The sequence below is a fragment of the Trichoplusia ni genome, unplaced genomic scaffold, assembly GCF_003590095.1.
Source record: "Trichoplusia ni isolate ovarian cell line Hi5 unplaced genomic scaffold, tn1 tig00003712, whole genome shotgun sequence".
In the NCBI taxonomy this organism is placed as follows: Eukaryota; Metazoa; Arthropoda; class Insecta; order Lepidoptera; family Noctuidae; genus Trichoplusia; species Trichoplusia ni.
Window position 1 is genome coordinate 10,516 of NW_020800440.1, and position 6,693 is coordinate 17,208.

The 6,693-nt window shown below is 32.8% G+C and overlaps 1 long non-coding RNA gene across 1 annotated transcript; it reads left to right on the forward strand.

Annotated features, from left to right (window-relative positions):
- The first annotated feature begins 331 nt into the window (after positions 1-331).
- On the forward strand, positions 332-5,093 carry LOC113508057. Its single transcript, XR_003401977.1, has 2 exons — positions 332-850; positions 4,967-5,093. It is a non-coding gene; the product is annotated as an uncharacterized LOC113508057 (long non-coding RNA).
- The last annotated feature ends 1,600 nt before the right edge of the window (positions 5,094-6,693 follow it).

A 6,693-nucleotide genomic window follows, 5' to 3' on the forward strand; every position in this document is an offset into this window, starting at 1 on the left:
TCTAGCTAGGCCTACATTTTCAGGGTAACCCCGTTAGTTTTTTTTTTACTTTTGCTGTTCCATTGTCATTGACCAGTGTCTACCCATAAACAATATATTGCTTAAATTGCAAGGTGTGAAGTTTATTGCCGTATTTGGATACCATATTTTAAGCCTAAACATTAACACTGAAACAACTAAAAGGAATGTGGTTTTATAACGATTTTAAACCCCCAGACGAATTAAATTTATTTAATAACAAAAGTATCGTAGTTTTATAACTTGCGACATAAATACAATATTGGCATTTGTTTTTTACCATTGCAGGTAGATTTAAAATAATTTAAGTGGGTATCACTTGAATAAAAAAATGAGTTAACACAGCGAGCTTGCTTGACTGCGTGTCACGTTTGTTCTTAGGCATAATAATCTATCGTGTTTGATTTTATTTTGCCAATACACAGGAACTCTTGCATTGGAATGAGTCGTTTGTAAATAAAATAGTGACTTTTATATGAGTAGTGCTATATAAACAGTACCAATGATTAAAGATTAGAATAACATAACTTCTTTTACTACCATTTATACCTACTGTGCGACCGTGAAGGTTGAGAATGTTACGTCATTTTGCTTTTAGTGTGTGATATAAACTTACTTATTTTGTTTCTGTACTGAGACGTGTTTTTAACTCAAAGAGTGTTTGAAGTTGTGAGTAGTAATAACAAGTGTAAAACGTCTGAAATGAGTGGTTACTTACATACACCGGCTGCGACAAAATGCCGCCATGTTATTTAGGATTCGCAGTTTCGCTGTCAACTACGGATCGTGGTTAGCCCTGATACAGTCGGAGGATATTTATTATTGAAAACCTGTAAGTAAACAAAGATTTTGAAACACATTTGCTGCCCTTAAAAACATACAAATATGTTTGATTTCTTTCTTGTAAATGTTTGAGATTATAATGTTTACTGTGTTGTATTGACTGTCTATGCAATGACGTCATAATGTGTAAGTAGTTACTGACTGTTAATTGCAAAAAGTGGACCCTGCTACCACAATCCACGATGTTATGATGTATGTACTAACGAAAACACAAATTCAGCACTGTTTCACCTATAACGTTCTATCAAGGTCTCTATTTAGCCTTGATCACATCACTTGCTAGGTTAGTTTTTGTTCCCCTAACAATCACTGGTTTACTCACAGACAGAAAAAAGGTTTGAAGACTTGTGGAACAATTGTTTCATGTATTAAAACTCCTTAATGTTGATACATTTATTTATTTTAGGTGGTTTCAAAACAAATGCTGTGCTTTTACATAGTTCAAGCAGGCAACATAACTGTTGGGCTTAAAAAAGTCATAAGCCCTTGAAAGCCTTATAATATTTGAATAGCCTTATACTATTTTTATATAAAATAATTAACTTGGCCAAATGTTATTTTACAAATTAGAAATCATTGAGTGGTTTCACACTATTTTTTCTTATAATGTGTTATGTACTCTTATGTATATGGTATACCTTACACATAGCTTAAAACCTTAGAAGTCAAATTATAAATTGAAATTAAAAACTATAGATCCAATCCTATGCAACCTTTTTTACTCCTAGTCATTGCATGTTTTGCATCTTAATGTCTATACCTAACATCTATTTAATTGGAGCTAAAATATAATCCATTTAAGTATATTATTTTAGCATCTGACATACAATTTTAATAATTCTGTTGTATCATAGCTAATAATTATTAGATTTATTTCATCAAATACAGTCAGAAAGAACATTTAAATAGTCACAAACATGCTCTTTTGAACAGGCTCATAAATGAATATTGAAATATTCCAAAACATTGCATTTCACTAAACATTTTTAGGTGAACTATATAGCCTTGCAATTAGAAACTAATTCCTTGATGAACTAAAATGGATGGTTTTAAAACAGTTCATACTTGACGGGATGTCCTATTGCTGCGTACAGACCATCGTCTATACATGGCTGCTTCTTAAGCTTGCTTGCGTCGGGTTGGTTACAGATTTTGGTACTTAGAACTGTTTATCAGTAATGTTTTAGAATAATTAAAATATCATATAACTTTGAAATTTCTTATCCATAAATAAAAACTCAGGTAAATATTAGGATTATTTAGTATTAATCCTAGGTAGCCTAGACAACACAAAACCATAATAATATTCGTGTTTTGTAACAATTAGTTATCTCAATTTTAATATCTCTAAAGCTGCAACCTTTTTGTGCCTCTATAGATCACTAATTTGATGGTCGAGACTTATGTTGCTTTCATAAGAAATATCTTGTCATAATAAATTAATATTATCAGTAATATTCATTATAAATAACTCTTAATGTGATGTATCAATAAAATAAACTACATCATGACCCAATTATTAAAATAAGCCTGAAATACTATAACTCTTCACACTGATTTCTAAACAAATCAAATACGACTGAACACCTGAGGTTCTGTATGGGTCTATGAAACAATATGGGGGCCTTTATTACACTCAAGCTTGAGTGACCCAATTTAATCATACCTGATATGTTATTGTTTACTTCGTTCGAAATAAAAGAAAATTTGATGTTTTTATGTGACCCAGCTTGGACTGTAGTCTGTCGATATCTATTAAGGATTACAATTTTGTAATGTAATCCTTACTATACAGCAACTAGTGTTGCATGTTACCACTGCTAAGCAAAACTATAGTGAGGGTATTAGCATTATTTTTATCTAGCCGTCTTCTTTCAATAACAATATTTTGATCTAGTTCTCATATCTCTATGATTCCTATACCTGGGCCATTTAGAACTAGCCCATGTACTGTTTTGATGGTCCATTGCTCCCTAGGCTGATCATGGTGGCACATTCTCTGTAAATTAACATTTAGTTATTGGTTTTACCACAAGCAAAGTTTAAGTTACTAATATCAAAAACCTTATGAAAAGTATGTATCAATACCATATACCTGACTACCCAGACCAGACTAGACTGGAAATAAACAAGATTTATAAAAAAATGTTTAATTTACTAGGTATTTTTTTCAGAATATAAACTCCTTTAAAAAAAAATAGTGCATTCCAGATGTCTAACCAAACTGGCTGGTTTGTCCGGCTATTCAATTTAGCGATCTAGAGCCCTGATTGATATGATTATCAGTGAGATGTGATCAGTCAGTGCGACTATTTAACTAAATTGATTTGGGAGAAATCAATTTAGGTAGATAAATAATATACTTAAATAAATTATTAAAAACTTGATGATCTATATTCCACAAATTAGGAACATTGAAGCCTGGGCTTTAAATTCATTAGTAAAAATTGCACTCTGCAATACTGAAATGCCTGAATTGCTATTGAATTTCATCTAGTTTTTATTTTTTTTATTGGTACAGTAAGATTAATTGAATAAATATTTTTTTATTTACTGAAGTAAAGGTAAAAAGACCTATTCAAAGTGAAAATATTTAAAAAAATTCTTAGTATTAAATAAAATGTGACCAAAAACCCTTCTTAAACTAAAATAACGATTGTTTATTAAACCAAAAAAAAATGATTATCTTATTAAATATTTATGTGCACAATAATTATTGTGGTCCCCAAAATTCATAATAGCCTAGAAATATAACCCTGATTGCTATTATGGAGGAAAATTCTCGAAAATTAACAAATTTCAATCATTTAACAGGCTTTTCTATTTAATTCCTTCCACATGCTTTGTGGTATGTCGGACATTCATATAATTTATTTAAAAAAATATTCTTAAATATAGCTAAAATCTTCAATATTGTTAACTCTGAAAACCTTAATAAATGGTTTCAGAAAAAAACAAAATATTATGACAGTTGGCAAAACTGTACCCAATGCCAGATTACTACCCTGTAGCTAATTTTTGCTTCAAATGTGTTGAAATTTCAGGGCTTGAGACATTAAGGCGCTGAAATAATCACAAATAGCTGTGGTTGACAGGCTATAAGATACACTGAATTATGTAAAGCCAGTAACTTTAAAGATCCGGAGTGTGCGTTTGGAACTTAAACATGTATTTGAGTTAAAGGAGCAAAATAGCTTATACGAAAAAGAACCGTAGCGACGGATGTAGCTTGCAAAATAAGTATCGGAATTAATGAGCTGTCTAAGAAAGTTTGTCTGCGTAATTAATTATTATTTGTATGGCAAACGAAACATCAGCCCTTAAACTAGCGGCGGAATTCATTAAACATCCTCAAGGCATTGCTGCAAGGTGCCACAATCTGAATTACGGACTCTTTCTTTAATCCAAAGATAATAAAATACTGTAGTCAGGAGTTAGTAGTTCAATTCTTTTGTTTTATTGATAAGTAAACTGATAGACTCAACGTGATATCAAATGACACACGATACTTATATTCGCGATATGAAATCATGATTACGACCATTACTTTTTAACACGTTACTGAACTAATCAAATGGGCCCTTCGGTAAAAAAAACATCGTTACATTGACCAGTTTCAGTTTTTTCTGGTTTGTCTGTTTATGTTACGAAGCAGTTAGTGTTTGAATCTTCATCGTCTACTGCATTATTTTTGATTCCTAAAGCGCCTCCATTCGGCACGGTCGTAAGTCTACCTAGGCCATAGATTGCCCGTGTATCTACTTAGGTCGTCTATCTAATTAGTGTAGTAATACATTGTTTTGATCCAAGTTATAAGTTAGTTTATTAACTTTAATATCTAATGAAAGGGAGGAAATATTCTTGCGTAAAATAAATGTAACCCACAAGAACCAAGTAAAAGTTACATAATAAAAGGAAAAGCAAGTATGAGAAAGCTTTATTTTAATTTGTATGTCGTTTTTCTAGAAAACCTCAATATTCCTTTTGGGTCTTCCAAGCGGAAATTAATTATTTTACAGTTCCTTTCGTATCCCTTGAAGTTCCTATAAAAAATGCCTACATATAAGTATGAAAAATGCAATTATACATTTAAATATTGTTACAGGTGGTTAATTTGGTTTTGCACTTTTATAATAACGTAACATCGCCACGGAGCGCCAGAACTCAGCGCTAACGGGCGCCAATCGCTTCAATGAAACATATATGCCAGTACTGGCTATTGAAGATGCAAGGTAAGGCTTATTCTTTACTATCTGCTTATATTTATATATTCCTGTATCTTTATGAATCGAATATTAATCCTTATTGAAGACATGGTGTCACAAACGCTACTTTTGTTGATTTCTACCTCGTAGGGAGAATTTGGACAGGATATTTGGAGGAAATCCTTTAGTCGCAATAAATTCCATTCGTGGTTATTATTATTCGTAATTATTTTATTTGCTACTTTAGAGATTTGGACGGAACTCAAATGCGACTAGAAAACTAGATTAAACGCGAATATAGTGAATTCAACTATTCGCGAATGGACCGTCGACAGAAGGCTGTCTAAGCAACTATATCGTATCAATAAAAAGGGTTAATATTCGATTCACACTTTCCTTAGGATAAAGGCTTTGTTGAAAGTTTTTATTCGAGGATACCTCAATATTCATAATGTTCATTCATAAACTCGCAAGCAAGCTCTCGTTAGTATTATTAATGATTAGTTATTTTCCTAGTTTTCTTACGTCGTATTATGCAAGGTCTTAAATATCAGTAGAATGTATTACAAAATTTCAATAAAATCCTCTTACAGTCCGTGGTTCTAGAAGAAAATGAAATATTTTCCGAGAGAGTATGATATCGCCCATGGCAACTTGTAAAGAAAGTAAAGCCTGAGTTTCAAAGCATAATAATCTGCTGCAATTTTTACTTTCAAACAGTTCTTTTACTTGTTTCTTCTAAATTTTTATGAAGCGCGTTCTGTTTGTGTATAACAAACAAACTAAATTTAATTAGTAAATGTAAAAAAGGTCATCTCTGAAATAATTTCAAGAGTTTTAATGGGATTTCATATTTACGTTGTTCCCGGTAAACTGACAGTAATGCATGCTTAAAGTTTTACTATGTTTTTTACTTGAGGCGTGTTACAGCCCTGGATTCGTTATTATAAACGCACTGAATGAGGTTATCTGCGTAATTTTTGCTACCCGATCCGGGTTTCTGCGCATTAGGAATTGATCTGGAATTAAAATGGTGTAACTAGATTGTACTAGACCTAATAGACTCTATTGTAGATTGGCTTAAAAAGGGGATGTATTATAGAAATTGTATATAGGTTGAGAAAATAAATTTGTACTTATGGTAATATTTGAGCTATTGAATTGGCGCGTGGTTCTCATGGCGACGCTCCGACGGCGATAGCGGCAGACGGTCTCCATGACGACACCGGAGACTCGCATGCCTCCAACCGCGGTGTGGGTACGGGTGCGATCAATCCCGGGCGGAGGAAGTCTGCACCCACCCCGCCGCCACCGCCGCCACCGACGCCGCCGTCGCCGTCGTTTACCGCTGCGGTCAACGCGCACTCTTCTCGCGCACATATTCTTACTATAATTTTAAAACCATTACTCTTTCCGTCCTCCTAGATGACTTAATTGAAATGTAGACAAGCGCGTTTGCACACATCATATTGATGGATTAGGTGCATTCAACACTACGGTAATTTATTAAAATATATTTATATCTCCTTCAAAATATTCATCAATCAAAACTTGACTAAGCCGTTAATGGAAAATAATTTAAATTACCAATGCGATCTTGATAACTTAGTAATAGGTCTGTTGGACA